Genomic DNA, 17,191 nt, shown 5'->3' on the forward strand with positions numbered 1-17,191 from the left:
ATAGATTAGCAAGTACTGTTGTAGGAACATGTGATTACTGAATAAGAACAGATCATTTTTTGTGATGGTGGCACCGATATGTAATCTATACCATTGACCTTAATTAACCATGACTGCATGTGATGGAACACTCTTCATATGCTTGTAATAAGTAGAGCTCCAATTATACTTGGTACTATTCTGGTCAACACAGCCTAATTGATTGTCAATCCATCCAGCTCACTTGACATGCATTACTTCCAATACCTGCATACTGTGGCTGCATTGTGTACATTGACAAGATGGACTCTATCATTAGGGCAAGACCTCCTGATAGCATCTTCCACCTTGAAGGAAAGTCCTTTTTGTGCATCCTGATCATTCTAATTAAGATGTGTGTTCAGATAGTCCTCCACCATTTAGAATAAATATTTTAAGATTAAATATTTATACCACTGAAAGCAATGGTACTGGTGCACACAGCCTTCTTTTGATTGACAATTACTAATTTTCCTTGCTTTTAGAAACACCTATTTAAAGTTCCTGTGTGTAATATGAAACTCATATTTTAATAAGAATTTCAGAAGAAAGTTTACCAACTGCATTTATTATTTTTATTTCAGATAACATATACAATATTTACCTCAATGTCCTGTTTCTTTGTCTATGTTAGGTAGGGAATTTTTCTGTCTAATTATTCAATTGCTTAGCAGTGTTTTCAAGTTCAAGTTTCTTGTCATCTGACTGTACATATATATAACTCAATAAACAATGTTCCTCTGAACTGTGCTGTATCCACACAACATACATCACACAAAGACAATAAACCAGAATATTATACTACAAATACGCTAATAAAATATAATTCAAAATGCATGTAGTAACCCGCAGCACAGGTAAACAATAGACAGTAACGAGTATAGTAAACAGCTTATTGTCCTAATAATGAGACCTCGGTGGTGGCAGGGCACTTACAGTATTAGTCTCACAGCCTGAGGGAAGAAGTTGTTACTTAATACTTCTGTATCACCTTCCTGACGGTAGTAGGTCAAAGACATTGTCGGATGGTTGGTAGGGATCCTCAACAATGATTTGGGCCCTTCATCTGCTATATTCCCTGGTAAATGCCACAGATAGAGGGGAGCAAGACCCCAATGATATTCTTGGTGTTTTTTTTAATATCCTCTGTAGGGTCTTGTAGTCCAATGTCTTGCACCTTCCATATCACACAGTGATGCAGCCAGACAGGATACTCTCTGTAGTGCTCCTGTAGAAAGTTGTTAGAATGGGGTTGGAGAGCCTTACAGACCTCAGTCTCCTCAGAAAGTATAGAAACTCCTCTGCCTTCTTGACTAATGAGGAGATGTCTGTGTCCCGGTTAGATAGTCCATTATGTGCACATCAAGAAACTTTGTGCTCTTCACACTCTCCTCAGCAGATCCATAGATGTGTAATAGAGAGTGGTTGACCTGTGCTTTCCTGAAGTCTATAATCATCTCTTTTGTCTTGTTCACGTTCAGGTTCGGGTAGTTGTTCTAGCACCATTTTACAAGCCTCTCAAAGTCCTCTCTGTATGCTGACTCATTATTGTTGCTGATGAAGCCAGCCACTGTAGTATCATCAGGGAACTTGATGATGCAATTTTAGTTGAATCTGGCAGTGCAGGCATGCATCTGCAGTGTGAACAGCAGCGTACTGAGCATACAGCCCTGTGGGGCAATAGTGCTCAGCGTGATGGAGCTTAAAATGTTGCTGCCAACTCGGACTGACTGGCATACGTCCAACAAGAAGTCCAAGATCCAATTACAGAGAGGGGAGTTGGGTCCCAATTGAGACAGTTTACCCACCAGACTCTGAGGGATGAACATGTTAAATGCTGAGCTGAGGACTGGCATATGAGGCATTTGCGAGGTGAGACAGAACGGAGTGGAGGGCTGAGGCTTGGCATCATCAGTGAGCTGTTTGAGTGGTAGGCAGACTGGAAAGGCTCCAGTGTAACTGGAAGGTGAGATTTTATAAGATCCATTACCAGCTGCTCAAAGCAATTCATGATTGCAGAAGTAAGTGCCACTGGGTAGTAATCATTGAGGCCAGTTACCATTGCTCTCTTGGGCACCAGAATGATGGTGGCTGTCTTTAAGCCTGCAGGGACAGTGGACTGCTTCAGAGAGATCTTAAGATGTCTGTTAAGAACTTTGTTAGCTGAGCTGCACAGTCCCTCAGGACCTGACCAGGGATATTGTCTGACCCCACAGATTTGTATGGGTTTATGCTGGCTAGCATCCTCCTCACCATGGCTGCAGCCAGACAATGTTCTTGTTCCTCAGGGAATGAAGGGGGCTTTCCTTGATGTCACATCATTCAATGCATAGAAGCCATTCAGCCTATCTTACTGATGTCACTGAGATGTCACCGTCGTTGACACACAGGGTGGACTTGTAATTTGTTATGGTTTGTATACCTTACACACATCTCATGTGTCCCTAGTGGCTGTGATTTTTCTATGTATACTCATGCTTTGTCTTCCTGATGGCATGGGAGAGCATGGCTCTTGTTGACTTTTGAGTCATCCTGACCCCTGTTCTGAAGGCAGTGTCCTGATCTATAAGTCAGCTATGGTATATTGTTTTCCCTCTATATATAGTAATTGAAAATAGATTTTCCTTGGATAAATGTTTTAATAATAGCTTCTAAGACATTTTGCATCACTCTAGAGACTTTTAAGCAAAATTTCTACACCAAAGACAGACAGGATGGCCTTTTATCTTCTGGTAGAATGTAATGATTGATTCCAGGATTGAACAAAGTCAGTAATAAGTATAACCTAGAGAAGCTAGGATTGTCTCCCAGGAGGAGATTGAGAGGAGATTTGACACGGGGTAAAAATCGTGATGTGTTTTGATCGGATAAAGAGAGACAGTTGCAAATAGCAGAGACATCAAGGACCACAGAGAGAAAGGCATTAACAAAAAGTTCAGGAGAGTTGTGAGGAAAATCCTTTTTTAAGCATTGAATAGATGCCTGAATACATGGCTCAACTAGAAGCCCTGGATAAATCATGAGATCTGCAATCTGTTGAGGGCCAAATCAGAGGCTTTCAAGTCCAGTGATGAAGAAAATTACAAGAGGACCAGATATGATCTCCGGAAAGCCATCTCATGGGTGAAGAGGCATTTCCATCCAAAATTTGAATCAATGAAGGATGCTTGACAGTTGTGACAGGGCTCGTATACTATCACCTCTTATAAAGAACATAGAACATAGAAATCTACAGCACATTACAGGCCCTTCGGCATACAATGTTATGCCGACAATGTAACCTACTCCAGAAACTGCTTAGAATTTCCCTACCGCATAGCCCTCTATTTTTCTAAGCTCCATTACCTATCTAAGAGTCTCTTAAAAGACCCTATTGTATCTGGCTTTACCACCATCACTGGCAGTGTATTCCATGCATCCACCACTCCCTGTGTGAAAAACTTTCCTCTGACATCCCCCTTGTACCTAATTCCAAGCACTTTAAAATTATACCCTCTTGTATTAGCCATTTCAGCCATGGAAAAAAGCCTCTGGCTATCCACATGATCAATGCCTCTCATCATCTTATACACCTCTATCAGGTCACCTGTCATCCTCCATTACTCCAAATAGAAAAGGTTAAGTTCAGTCAACCTATTCTCATAAGGCATGCTCTCCAATCCAGGCAACATCCTTGTAGATCTTCTCTGCACTCTTTCTATAGTATCCACATCCTTCCTGTAATGAGGTGACCAGAACTGAACGCAGTACTCCCAAGTGAGGTCAAACTAAGGTCTTATATAACTGTAACATAACCTCACAGCTCTTGAACTCATCCTACAATTGATGAAGGCCAACATACCATACACCTTCTAAATAATACTGTCAACCTGTGCAGCAGCTTTGAGTGTCCTATGGATACGGACCCCGAGATTTTGCTGATCTTCCACACTGCCAAGAGTCTTACAATATTATATTCTATCTTCAAATTAGACCTACCAAAATGAACCACTTCACATTTATCTGGGTTGAACTCCATCTGCCACTTCACAACACAGTTCTGTATGCTATCAAGGTCCCACTGTAACATCTGACAACCCTCCAGACTATCCACAAAACCCCCAAGTTTTGTGTCATCAGCAAACTTACTAACCCACCCTTCTACTTCCTCATCCAGGTCATTTATAAAAATCATGAACAGCAGGGGTCCCAGAACAGATCCCTACGGAACACCATTGGTCACCAATCTCCAAGCAGAATAGGAACCATCTAAAACCATCCTTTGCCTTCTGTGTGCAAGCTAATTCTGGATCCACAAAGCAAGGTCTCCCTGGATCCCATGCCTCCTTACTTTCTGAATGAGCCTTGCATGAGGAACCTTATCAAATGCCTTAACTGAAATCTATATACACTCCATTCACTACTCTATCTTCATCAATGTGATTTGTTACACCCTCAAAGAATTCAGTCAGGCTCGTAAGGCATGATCTGCCCTTGACAAAGCCGTGCTGACTATCCCTAATCAATTATGTCTCTCCAAATGCTCGTAAATCCTACCTCTCATGATCTTCTCCAACAACTTGCCCACCACTGAAGTAAGACTCACTGGTCTTTAATTTCCTGGGTTACCTCTATTCACTTTCTTGAGCAAGGGAACAATATTTGTAACCCTCCAATCTTCTGGTACTTCTCCTGTCCCTACTGATGATGCAAAGATCATTGCCTGAGGCTGAGGAATCTCCTCCCTTGCTTCCCACAGTAGACTGAGGTATATCGTATCTAGACCTGGCGACTTATCTAACTTAATGCTTTGCAAAAGCTTCAGCACATCCTCTTCCTTTGTATCTATATGCTCAAACGTTTCAGTCCACTATAAGTCATGTCCACAATTGCCAAGGTCCTTTTCACTGGTGAATACAGAAGCAAAGTATTCATTAAGTACCTCAGCTACCTCCTCCAACTCCATGCACACATTTTCACTATTGCAACTGATTGGCTCTATTCTCACATGGCTCATCCTTCTGCCTTTCTCATATTTGTAGAATGCCCTAGGATTTTCCTTAATCTTGCATGCCAAGACCTTCTCTTGGCCTCTTCTAGCAGTCCTAATTTCATTCTTAAGCTCCTTCCTAGCAACCTTGTAACTTTCTAGAGCTATAACAGTACCTAGCTTTTCTTTTCTTCTTAACTAGATTTTCTACATCCTTTGTACACCATGGTATTTTTACCGTGCCATTCTTTCCCTGCCTCAGTGGAATATACCTTTGAGAACGCCATGCAAATGTTCTCTGAACAGTTGCCACACTTCTGCTGTGTGTTTCCCCGAGAACATCTGCTCCTACATTATGCTCCCAAATTTCTGCCCAATAGCATCATATTACCTCCGCCCCAATTAAATGTTTTCCCAAATTGTCTGCTCCTATCTCTCTCCAGTGCTATGGTAAAGGAGAAAGAGTTGTGATCACTACTTCCAAAGTGCTCTCCCAGTGAGAGATCTGACACTTGACCAGGTTCATTTTCCAATACCAGATCAAGTACAGCCTCTCCTCTCATTAGCTTATCTACTTATTGCATAAGGAGACCTTCCTGAAAATGCCTAACAAACTCCACCCCATCCAAACCCCTTGCTCTAAGGAGATGCCAGTCAATATTAGGAAGTTAAAATCTCCCTTCAGAACAACCCTATCATTATTGCACCATTCCAGAATCTGCCTCTCTATCTGCTCCTCAATGTCTCTGTTACTATTGAAGAGTCTATAAAAAATATCCAGTAGAGTTATAGCCCCTTCCTGTTTCTGAGTTCCTCCCACACTCACTCAGTGGACAATCCCTCCATGACTTCCTCCTTTTCTGCAGCATCTCTGATTAGCATTGCCATGCCCCCACCTCCTTTGCTTCCCCCCTGTTGTTTTTGAAACATCTAAAGTCCAGCACACTCAGCAGCCATTCCTGCCACTGAGACATCCAAGTCTCTGTAATGCCCATGACATCACAGTTCCACGTATTGATCCACATTCATTTGCCTTGTTTATGATACTCCTTCCATTAAAACAGACACATCTCAAACCATTTGGCTGAACGTATCTTTGTTCTATCATCTGCTTGTTCTTCCTCACAAACTCCCGACACACCATTTCTACTCAATGTGGTCTTTCAGGAGCTGGAGTTCTCTGGACTTACTACAGGTGTAGTCAAAAGGGAGACCATCAAGTTCCATAGATATCAGGTTCTCTCATCCTATAGGGATGAGAGAATTCCACAGCCATATCTGCCATCCTGCCTGCACTGTACTCTGGGCAACCAAGACCAAATCAACAAAAATGAAAGGAAAAACCTGCCCTTCTTAGCTGTTTCTTTGGCCTCAGCCTCTTCTCCTCAAAGCCTCTTGAGTCAAATCCTCTAAGTTCCCATTCTAACTCTAGCCCTCACTCTGATGATGGCCGCTCCGCTAGACCCTATATTCCCTAATGGTTTAAAAATAAGAAAAACCCCCATGCTAAGAGAAAGAAGTCAACATGTTTGGTGGTGCTCTGCCTGCCTTCCACTGCTGCCAATGCCTCTGACACACTGGATACTGTTTTTAAGGAAAACCCCCATACCAAGAGAAAGAATTCACCACATTTGGTGGTGCTCTCCTGCCTCCTGCTGCCGCCGATACCTCAAGTGACAGAGAGGACATCAGGACTTCACTTCCAAATGAGCCCACTGTCTTCTATGCTCACTTTGAATGTCAAAACTTGGAGGGACCATCACAAACTCCCACAACCCCCGATGATCCTGTGAACTCTGAGGCCAACATGTGAGCAGCCTTCAGGACAGTGTACAGACGAAAAGCATCTGGCCCAGACAGAGTACCTGCCTAAGTACTAAAGACTCATGTTGATCAACCTAGCTGGGGTATTCACTGAGATCTTTAACCTCCTGCTTCGGCAGTCTGAAGTACCCACCCATTTCAAGAAAGGTTTACTTACACTGCTGCCTAAGAAGAATGTGGCAAACTGCCTACTATCATCCAGTGGCACTTACATCCACAGTGATGAAGTGTTTTGAGAGATTAGCGATGAAACATATCCACTACTACCCAATTTGCCTACTGGAGCAGCAGGCCCACAGCAGATGCCATTTCATTAGCTCTTCACTTAACCTCGGAACATCTGGACACTTAAAATACATTCATCAGGATGTTGTTATTGACTACAGCTCAGCAGACAATACTATCACCCCCCCCCAAAAAAAACTAATCAGTAAGATTCAAGATCTTGGCCTCAATACCTCCTTGTGCAATTGGATCCTCCATTTTCTCACTTGCATACCCAGCCAGTTCAGATTGGCAACAACATCTCCTCTATGATTTCCATCAGCCCAGGGGCACCACAGGGCTGCGTGGTTAGCTCCTTGCTCTAATCGTTTCACATTTATGACTGTGTAGCGAAGCCCAACTCCAATGTCATAATTAAATTTGCTGATGACACCATATCATAGGCTGAATCAAAGTTGGTGATGACTCAGCATATAGGACAGAGATTGAAAATTTGGCTGAGTGTCACCACAACAACAACTTCTCACTGGCAACATCCATTATTAAAGACCTCGAACACCCAGGGCATGCCCTTTTCTCACTGTTACCATCAGGTAGGAGATACAAAAGCCTTAAGGTACACACTCAGTGATTCAGGAACAGCTTCTTCCCCTCTGCCATTCGATTCCTGAATGGACTTCGATGTTTTGGACACTACCTCACTTTTTTTAAAATATAGAGTATCTCTGTTTTTGTATACTTTATTAAAAATCTATTCAATATACGTAATTGATTTACTTGTTTATTTATTATGTTTTATTTTATTTATTATTTTTTCTCTCTCTGCTAGATTATGTATTGCATTGAACTGCTGCTGCTAAATTAACAAATTTCACGTCACATGCCGATAATAAACCTGATTCTGATTCTGCTTCAAAGTCAGCAAGACCAAGAAGCTGATTACTGACTTCAGGAGGAGATAACCAATGATCCATGAGCTAGGCCTCAGTGGTAGATCAGAAGTGGGGAGGGTCAGCATCTTTAAAATCCTAAGAGTTATTACTTCAGAGGACCTGTCCTGGGCTCAGTACGAGTGCAATTATAAAGAGAACGTGGTGGTGCTCCCCTTAAGAGTTTGCGAATATTTGAATGACATCGAAAACTTTGGCTAACTTCGAATGATGTGTAGTGGAGAGTATAAAGGCTGGCTGCATCATAGTCTGGCAGGGAAACTGTCACGGTCCTGACCGTTAATTCGCCATTTTCTCCTAATTTCCTTTGAAGGCGACACACCTGGTTTTCATCAAGACCTGCAGTTTAAGGCTATGTCCACACTAGACCGAATAATTTTGAAAACACCGGTTTTGTGTAAAAACGATAGGCATCCACAGCAAGCGTTTTTGAAAATATCTCCATCCACATTGAAACGGAGGTTTTGGCGAATCTCCTCCTACTGAGCACGCGCAGGACACATCTACCAAAAACAAGCGACATGTTTGCTGTTGAATCTTGCCGTGCAAGACGTTTGTTCAGTTACAGACTAGAAAAACTTAAACGATGGACAGCTGTTGGCTCTCGCGCAGGAGGACTTAACACCAAAAAAAAACAACTGACAGAGAGTTCAAGGACAATATGACCCACCTGACGATGAACATTGAAAAACTGACTAACTCTGTTGCATTAATAAAGCCCCTTGTTAAATGTATAGAACATGTCTGCTTCAGTATTATCTTGTATTTCCATACAACGTTACACATCTATTGTCAGAGAAGTACTTGTATAAATAGGTAAACCACCTTCATATGTGCAAGGACAGAAAACAGGGCACAGTGCGTATACTTATTTATTCAGTAAGTTATGGGTCAAAGTTTTTGGTGAGTACCTTTCTAACTCTTCTGGCTTCAGACTCATTGCTGTCTGTTCTGAAATTGTTAGGTTGCGTTCAAGAAAACAATGACACGGCGCGCTGCCGCCAGCATCTGTTTCGGCACATCATGACAGCGGTTTTGGATTTTTCTGGTTATCTCGTCCACACGGCTCCGGCCGAGCAGCGTTTTCAAGATTACACACCCCGGAGAGCGTTTCCAAAAATCTCCGGTTTCAGGGGACGAAAACGCTGTTTTACTGTGGACGAAGGGTAAAAACGAAGAGAAAAAGCTTTGGTTACGGATTTATCCGGTGTAGTGTGGACATAGCCCAAGAACCTCAGCTTTGCAACCACTAGTTGCCAGATCATTTGTTTTGCCTGTGTGGTAATTAACGTTTCCTGGCTGCTTAGGATTGTGTGTTCTAAGTTTTGCTTCAGAACCGAGATTTACCCGTGCAACTCAGTCTCTTCGAGTCAAGATAAGTTTTCCAAGTTCGACTCCAGTATCTGTGTAACTCCGTCTCTCTGCGCTAAGAAAAGTTTTGTCTGCCACTTCCCTTTCTATGTTCCGTGTCAAGATAAGTTCTGCCTGCCTCCTGCTTTCCTGTACTCCCTCCTGTTTGCCGTTCAACACTCACACTCATGTCTGAATGCTAACTCAACCTCCGTGCCTGTGTCCTGCGTTTGGGTTTGCTCCATTCTCTACAACAGAACGATCTGGCCACCACGGACCCAGCAGACATGAATATCCTTCAATAAGCCCTTGCCAGCCAGGGTGCCCTACTGGGACAGCACGACCAACTCCTCCAGGAGGTCATGGAGAACTTCCGTTCCCTGTCTTCTCACGTCACATAGATAGGTGACCAGGTGGACCGGATATCCACTTACTTTTCACAACCCACTCCTGGAACCCTGTCTAACCAGCCCAGACAGCCTGTAGCAGCAACCCCATATGTGTCAGCAACACCCCCACCATGAAAGCCTCACGTACCTGAACCGGAGCACTACGCTGGGGATTTGGGGAAGTGCTGGGCCTTCCTTCTTCAGTGCTCCTTGGTGTTCAAACAGCAGTCGTCCACACAATCCACGGATAAGTCAAAGATTGCTTATATCATGGGGTTGTTGTGGGTAAGTGCCTTAGCGTGGGCCGCAGTTGTTTGGGATAACCAACCAGATATCTGCTCTTCTTTTGCCACCTTTATCACGGAAATGAGAAAGATCTTTGACCACCCTGTCCGTGGTAAAGACGCTGCCCAAGTGTCTACTCACTCTCCACCAGGGCTCATGCAGTGTTGCCAAATATTCCGTGGAGTTCCGGATGTTAGCGGCCAACTCGGGATGGAACAATGAGGCACTCCAAGGGGTATTTTGGAATGGTCTCAGCAACATGATGAAAGACGAGTTGGCGGCAAGAGAGCAACACCGACAGCCTGGATTCCTTGATCTCCCTAGCCACCAGATTGGACAATCGTCTCTGAGAACACCATAGAGAAAGAACAGATCGTCCACCACCTTTGGCCACTCCACACCACTCATTACCACCTCTGGCCACTCCACACCACTCATTACCACCTCTGGCCAGAACAAGCTTCTCTTCTCCTTGTGTTCCTAGAGCAGGGGTCACCAACCTTTTTTGCACTGCGGACCAGTTTAATATTGACAATATTCTTGCGGACCGGCCGACGGGGAGGGGGGGGGGGGGGTGTTAATCACGTCCAGAATATAGGTGATAAGACAACTATAAGTCACTTATAAGTGGCTAATACACTCAATTTTGTTTGTAAAAGGGTTTATCTAACGAATTTAATATTAAACACACAGCACATACTTTCCTCACATGAATATAGTGATAAGTCAATTATAACTCACTTATAAGTCAATAGCATCATAATATTTTAAGTAACGTTTTGATATTAAACACACAGTGCATGTTTTCCTTGTATGAACATATAAAATCATTGCAACACACCAATGAGAAGACAAGGTAAGGGCTGGAGGTCTCCATATCGGGGCCGTGGCAGTCGCAGTCTGGAGAAAGCGACTGACCGAGTGAGGAGTGTGACAGGGTGCGCGCCTGCCCCTCCCCCCCGCAGGTAGGTAGGATCTGTCGGCCAACAAAAGTTTGGCTCGAGAGATGACTTTCAGTAGATCGCAGCGAGGTAGCTGCTCTGCTACTTATGAAACCCTAAGCCCGAATTAGATTGTCTGCGAATATTTTAGCACTGGGTTCCACACAAACATTTAGTGTGCTAAACAGGTTGAGAGGCGGTGCTCATCTGTCTGCGTTTCAGGCCAGTAGCAACTTCTCGCTGGCCGTGCGAGGCGGTGGTTACCCGAGGCCAACCAGTGATCCCTGGCGCTAGGGTATCACTGCGTTTAGGCGACTGATGACCTCGCGTGCACTCAAGTTCAACAGTGGGCATGACAGGAAATGAGGAAAGGTGCAGCTGACTCATATCGTTTCATATCGCCAAATCATATTGTTTCCTTACAGTCCGGTAGCACATGCTTTGCGGCCCGGTGGTTGGGGACCACTGTCCTAGAGTAGCTCCCAGCCCGGCTGTTACCACCGCCTGGGGAGAGGAATCCATGCAGCTGGGATGGAACTACCTTTCCCCCACAGAATGACTCTGAAGATTGAGAGCGGGTGTGTGTCTATACTGCAGCCAGTCTGGCCACTTCCGTGCTACCTGTCCCCTTTGGCCAAAAGGGAAGGCTCACCAGTAGAGACGGGGACCCTGGTGAATCAGACAACATTCCCTTCCACCCCCCCACCCCGAACCCAGATGCAGCTTCAAGCCACTTTGCGTTACAACCAACAGTCCCTGCCTCTGTTAGCACTAGTGGACTCCGGCGCTGAGGGAAACTTTTTGGATGAAAACCTAGCTTTCCAAGCCGGAATTCCTCGTGAGCCGTTGAGTACCCCCTGGGAAGCCCGGGCACTGGACGGTAGACTACTGGCCCGAGTCACACGCTGCACACAACCCCTGCTTCTCCTTCTCTCCAGAAACCATCGGGCATATATACAATTCAATTTAATTTCCTCTCCTCAAGCTTCTATAGTTCTTGGTTACCCCTGGTTAAGTCGTCATAACCCCACATTGACTGGTCCACCAGGAAGATAGTCAGCTAGAGTCCATTCTGTCACTCCACTTGCCTACAAGCATCACTTTCCCCAGTGGAGGTCACCGCGACCTCGTCCGCCTCTGAACCCCCCGACTTATCCAAGGTTCCAGTACAGTATCACAATCTGGGAGAAGTGTTTAGCAAGCAACAAGCTCTTTCCTTGCCTCCACATAGCCCTTACAATTGCGCAATTGACCTTCTCTCCAGAGCCCCTTTACCCACCAGTCGGCTGCACAACCTGTCCCAGCCAGAAAGGAGAGCAATGGAGGCTTACCTAAATAACTCTCTCATGGCTGGCATTATCCGACCCTCTTCCTCCCCTGTGGGCACAGGTTTCTTTTTGGTGGGGAAGAAAAATGGCACACTGTGCCCCTGCATTGATTGCCATGGCCTGAACAGCATCACCATAAAGAATAAATATCCCCTGCCTCTTATCAACTCGGCTTTTGAGCCCCTTCATGGAGCTACAATTTTCTCTAGGTTGGACCTGCAGAATGCCTATCACCTGGTCAGGATAAGGGAGGGAGATGAATGGAAAACTGCTTTTAACACCCCCCTCAGTCATTTTGAATATTTGGTCATGCCATTCGGTCTCACCAATGCCCCCACCGTCTTCCAAGCCCTGATGAACGACGTCCTTAGTGACCTTATTAACTGTTTTGTTTTCATTTATTTGGATGGCATCCTATTCTTCTCCCAGTCTTCAGGAACACACCCACCATGTCCGTCAGGTTCTTCAGAGGCTTTTGGAGAACAAGCTATTCGTTAAGGCAGAGAGTGTGAGTTCCATGCCTGTTATGCCAGTTTCCTGGGGTACATCATTGAGAGCGGGCAAGTGAGGGCGGATCCTGAAAAGATCGGGGCGGTGGCGGAGTGGCCAAAACCCACAACACTCAAACAACTCCAGTGATTCCTGGGGTTCGCAAACTTCTACTGTCACTGATTACAACCGGGTAGCAGCGCGTCTGACTCAACTCACCTCTCCTGCGACCCCTTTTCACTGGACCCCTGAAGCGGACTCCACCTTCTTAGAGCTGAAGAGGTGTTTCACCTCCGCTCCCATCCTGGTCCAACCTGACTGCGCTGACTAATTCATTGTGGAAATCAATGCCTCTGACTCTGGGGTGGGAGCGGTCCTCTCCCAACGCTCCATCCCAGACCAAAAGCTCCATCCCTCTGCCTTCTTCTCTCGCCGTCTATCCTCTGCTGAACAGAACTACAACATTGGAAACCAGGAATTGCTTGCCATCAAACACGATTTGGGAGGAGTGGAGGCACTGGCTGACGGGAGCTGAACATCCATTCATCGTCTGGACGGACGAATACATCCAAATCGCTAAACGCCTTAATTCCCGCCAAGCCCGTTGGGCATTATTTTTTTGGTCATTTCAAATTCATTCTCAATTATCGTCCCAGTTCCAAGAACAGGAAGCCAGATGCTCTCTCTCATCAATACGTCTCCAAGGAGGGCCTTCCCAATCCCAATACCATCCTTCCACCATCCTGTGTGGTGGCTGCCCTCACCTGGGAGATCGAATCTATAGTCAAAGAGGCCCAATGGACTCAACCGGACGCAGGCAATGGATCCCCAATTGCCTCTTCGTGCCTGATACTGTTCAGTCTCAGGTTCTCCAATGGGGGCATACTTCTCGTTTTACCGGCCATCTCGGAATGGATCGAACTCTGTCCCTTCTGAAGTGACATTTCTGGTGGCCCACCATGGATGCTGACACTCGTTCCTTCGTCTCTGCCTGTTCTGTGTGTGCCCGTGGAAAAGCCTCCCATTGACCACCTGCTGGGTTGCTTCGTCCCCTACCTGTGCCCAGCTGCCCTTGGTCCCACATTGCTCTGGATTTCATTACTGAACTACCCCCTTCACATGGGAACACTGCTGTACTCACCATAGTGGACCGTTTCTCCAAAGCCGTGCACTTCATAACCCTTCCCAAACTCCCTACAGCTGACCTCCTTGTCCATCACATCTTCCGCCTTCATGGAATTCCCTCTGACATCGTTTCTGACTGGGGTCTCCAATTAATCTCTCAAGTCTGGAGATCCTTCTGTCAAGCCTCAGTAAGTCTGTCTTCTGGTTTCCATCCACAGACTAATGATCAAACGGAACGAACTTTGGAACGAGCTGGACTTGGAAGCAGCAAGCTCGCTGCATATCCGCCAACAACCCATCATCCTGCAGCACCCATCTCACTTGGGTGGAGTATGCCCACAACTCCCCGGTCAGCACTGCCGTCGAAATGTCTCCCTTCGAGTGCTCCCTCAGTTATCAACCCCCTCTGTTTCCTCCCCATGAAGACGACATTGCTGTGCCTTCAGTTCAGGCCCATCTCCGCCGATGCTGTAAGATCTGGAAGGATGCACGCGTGGTCCTGCTCCGCTCAGCTGACTGCAACTGGAGGATTGCTGATCGCCATCAAATTCCTGCACCCAACTATTGGCCTGGTCAGAAGGTTTGCCTCTCTTCAAAAGACGTCTCCCTCAAGAATGAACCTAAGAAACTTGCCTCTCATTACCTGGGACCATTCGAAATTGAGAGCATCATCAACCCCTCGGTGGTCAGACTCAAACTGCCTGGATCCATGCACATTCATCCCACGTTCCACGTTTCCCAACTGAAACCTGTATCTGTCAGCCCTTTGTGCCCTCCTGCTGAACCTCCTCCACCCATCTGGATCATTGATGACTACACAGCTTACACCATCTGGCGAATGAATACTGGGTGTGCACTGCTGAGGCAGGGGTCTCCAGTACCTGATCGATTGGGAGGGATACGGTCCTGAGGAGCACACCTGGATTCTCTGCTCCTTCATCTTGGACCTTCCCTCATCCGAAATTTCCATCGAGACAATCTGGACATGCCTGGTGGTTCACCTGGAGGCTCCTGTTGGGGGAGGGGGGGGTATTGTCACAGTCCTGACTGTTAATTTCCCATTTTCTCCTAACTTCCTTTGAAGGTGGCACACCTGGTTTTCATTAAGACCTGCAGTATAAGAACCCCAGCTTTGCGCCCACTAGATGCCAGATCATTGGTTTTGCCAGAGTGGTAATTAACATTTCCCAGCCGTTTAGGATTGTGTGTTCCAAGTTTTGTTTCAGTACTGAGATTTACCTGTGCAACTCAGTCTCTCCCAGTCAAGATTAAGTTTTCCAAGTTCAGCTCCAGTTCCTAGGTTTACCTGTGAAACTCCATCTCTCTGTGCTAAGAAAAGTTCTGTCTGTCACTTCCCTATCTATGTTCCATGTCAAGATAAGTTCTGCCTGCCTCCTGCTTTCCTGCATTCCCTCCTGTTTGCCATTCAACGCTCATGCCCATGTCTGCAACATTGACAACATGTACAAATCTATGTTGTCACAGGAGAGCAGCATCCATCATCAGCGACCCTCAGCATCCAAAGCGTGCTCTCTTCTCACTATTGCCATCAAGATGAAGGTACAGGAGCCTCAGGACTCACACCATCAGGTTCACGAACAGTTATTACTCCTCAACCATCAGGCTCTTGAACCAAAGGGATAACTTCTCTCAACTTCACTTGCCCCATCATTGAAATGTTCCTACAATCACTGGACGCACTTCAAAGACTCTTCATCTCATGTTCTTTGATATTTATTGCTTATTTATTTATTACTATTTCTTTCTTTTTGTATTTGCACAATTTGTTGTCTTTTGCACACTGGATGAATGTCAAGTTGGGTCTTTCATTGGTTCTATTGTGGTTATTCTATTATGGATTTATTGAGTATGCTTGCAAAAAATTAATCTCAGGTTTGTATATGGTGACATATATGTACTTTGCTAATAAATTTACTTTGAGCTTTGAACTTTGAATTAAGATGAACTGTGGCTTTCATAAAATAATTGCATAACTATATTTGCAGAGCTCTGGAAGGAAGAGCAGCAGAATGGGACTAATTGGATTGATTTAGAAAGAGCAGGCATAGAGCTGAATGTAGAATGGCCTCCACATATAGACTCTATGGCTCTAAGTAACTTAAACTTGAAATGCAGTCCCTAATAAGGAGAAAACAGGCAGTGACCTTAAAATGCCTGAAGGAGGATTATTATAGGGATATAACTACAGAGAAGGGAGTGAAATTAAGGAAATTATATAAATAGCCTCCTTCTGTGCTTTACTATTCCATGATGTTATATTTCAGTTGCTTTATAAGGAACTATATTTCAAGTGCTTTATTTATACAAATAGCTTCAAAAGTTTTCATTACATGTCACTTCCAAGTTGCAAACTCATATAATACCTTAACCTACTGATTTTAATTTGCTACAAGATTGGGCCACCACAATAACTTTCCTGAGTCATCTAAATCACATTAAAGAATAATCATTGACTGATTTGTAATTCACTTATGCAGATGATGACAAAGCAGATGCTGTTAAATTCATGTCACATTTAAACACCTTTCTTTGATTCAAACAATATGAATAGTATGCTACACCACACTGAATTAAAATAATTTTCTTTGAAATCCTACAACTTTGAAATAATGATTTTTTTTCTGTAGCAGATAGGTATAATAAGTAAAACAGGTTTAAGTTATACCATTAAGATAATTATGAAGTGCTGCAGCTAAAATGCTTAAATAAGAAAAAGAAATATATTTAGTGTGTAAAAAGGCAATACATCAAACAGCTTTTATTTAATTTTGATACTTTTTTCATGAATCATTCACCACTTGATCAGCCGATGGTAGTCATACTGAAATGATATTTTAAATTAGAATCTCCAAATACAGTTCTGCACACATAATATTTCAAAATAGCCTTAGCTCTGAAAGCAATTATAGAAACAGCATTAAAATGCCAAGTGCGGCAGAAGCAATTCTGGATCAGTTAAAAAAAGTGATTGATGAAAGTCTAATCCAAGCCGAAGGAACAGTTTTGCAGTGAGCTGTAACCACTCCACACACTTCATTAGGTACCATAATTAGCCTGGTGTTTCAATTTGTTAGAGCTGGTGCTGACAATTCTCTTAGAACACAAACATCAAAATGCAGGCCCTCAGACTTCTGAAAAGCAATGATGAGCGGCTTTAATCTAGTGTACATTAACAAAAAGGCTAATTACAGTAGATGTGAGCCTGCGTAGTGATTGTCAGTCTGTCTGCCCACATTACATAAAGTACTAGAACAGTGATATGGCAGACAGTATGATG

The 17,191-nt window shown here is 44.4% G+C and overlaps 1 protein-coding gene across 2 annotated transcripts in view; it reads right to left on the bottom strand.

Annotated features, from left to right (window-relative positions):
* spata17 (spermatogenesis associated 17) overlaps positions 1–17,191 on the bottom strand; it is a 267,057-nt gene that overhangs the window by 80,972 nt on the left and 168,894 nt on the right. The window lies entirely within an intron of this gene.

The sequence above is a fragment of the Hemitrygon akajei genome, chromosome 7 (assembly GCF_048418815.1).
Source record: "Hemitrygon akajei chromosome 7, sHemAka1.3, whole genome shotgun sequence".
Taxonomy (NCBI): domain Eukaryota; kingdom Metazoa; phylum Chordata; class Chondrichthyes; order Myliobatiformes; family Dasyatidae; genus Hemitrygon; species Hemitrygon akajei.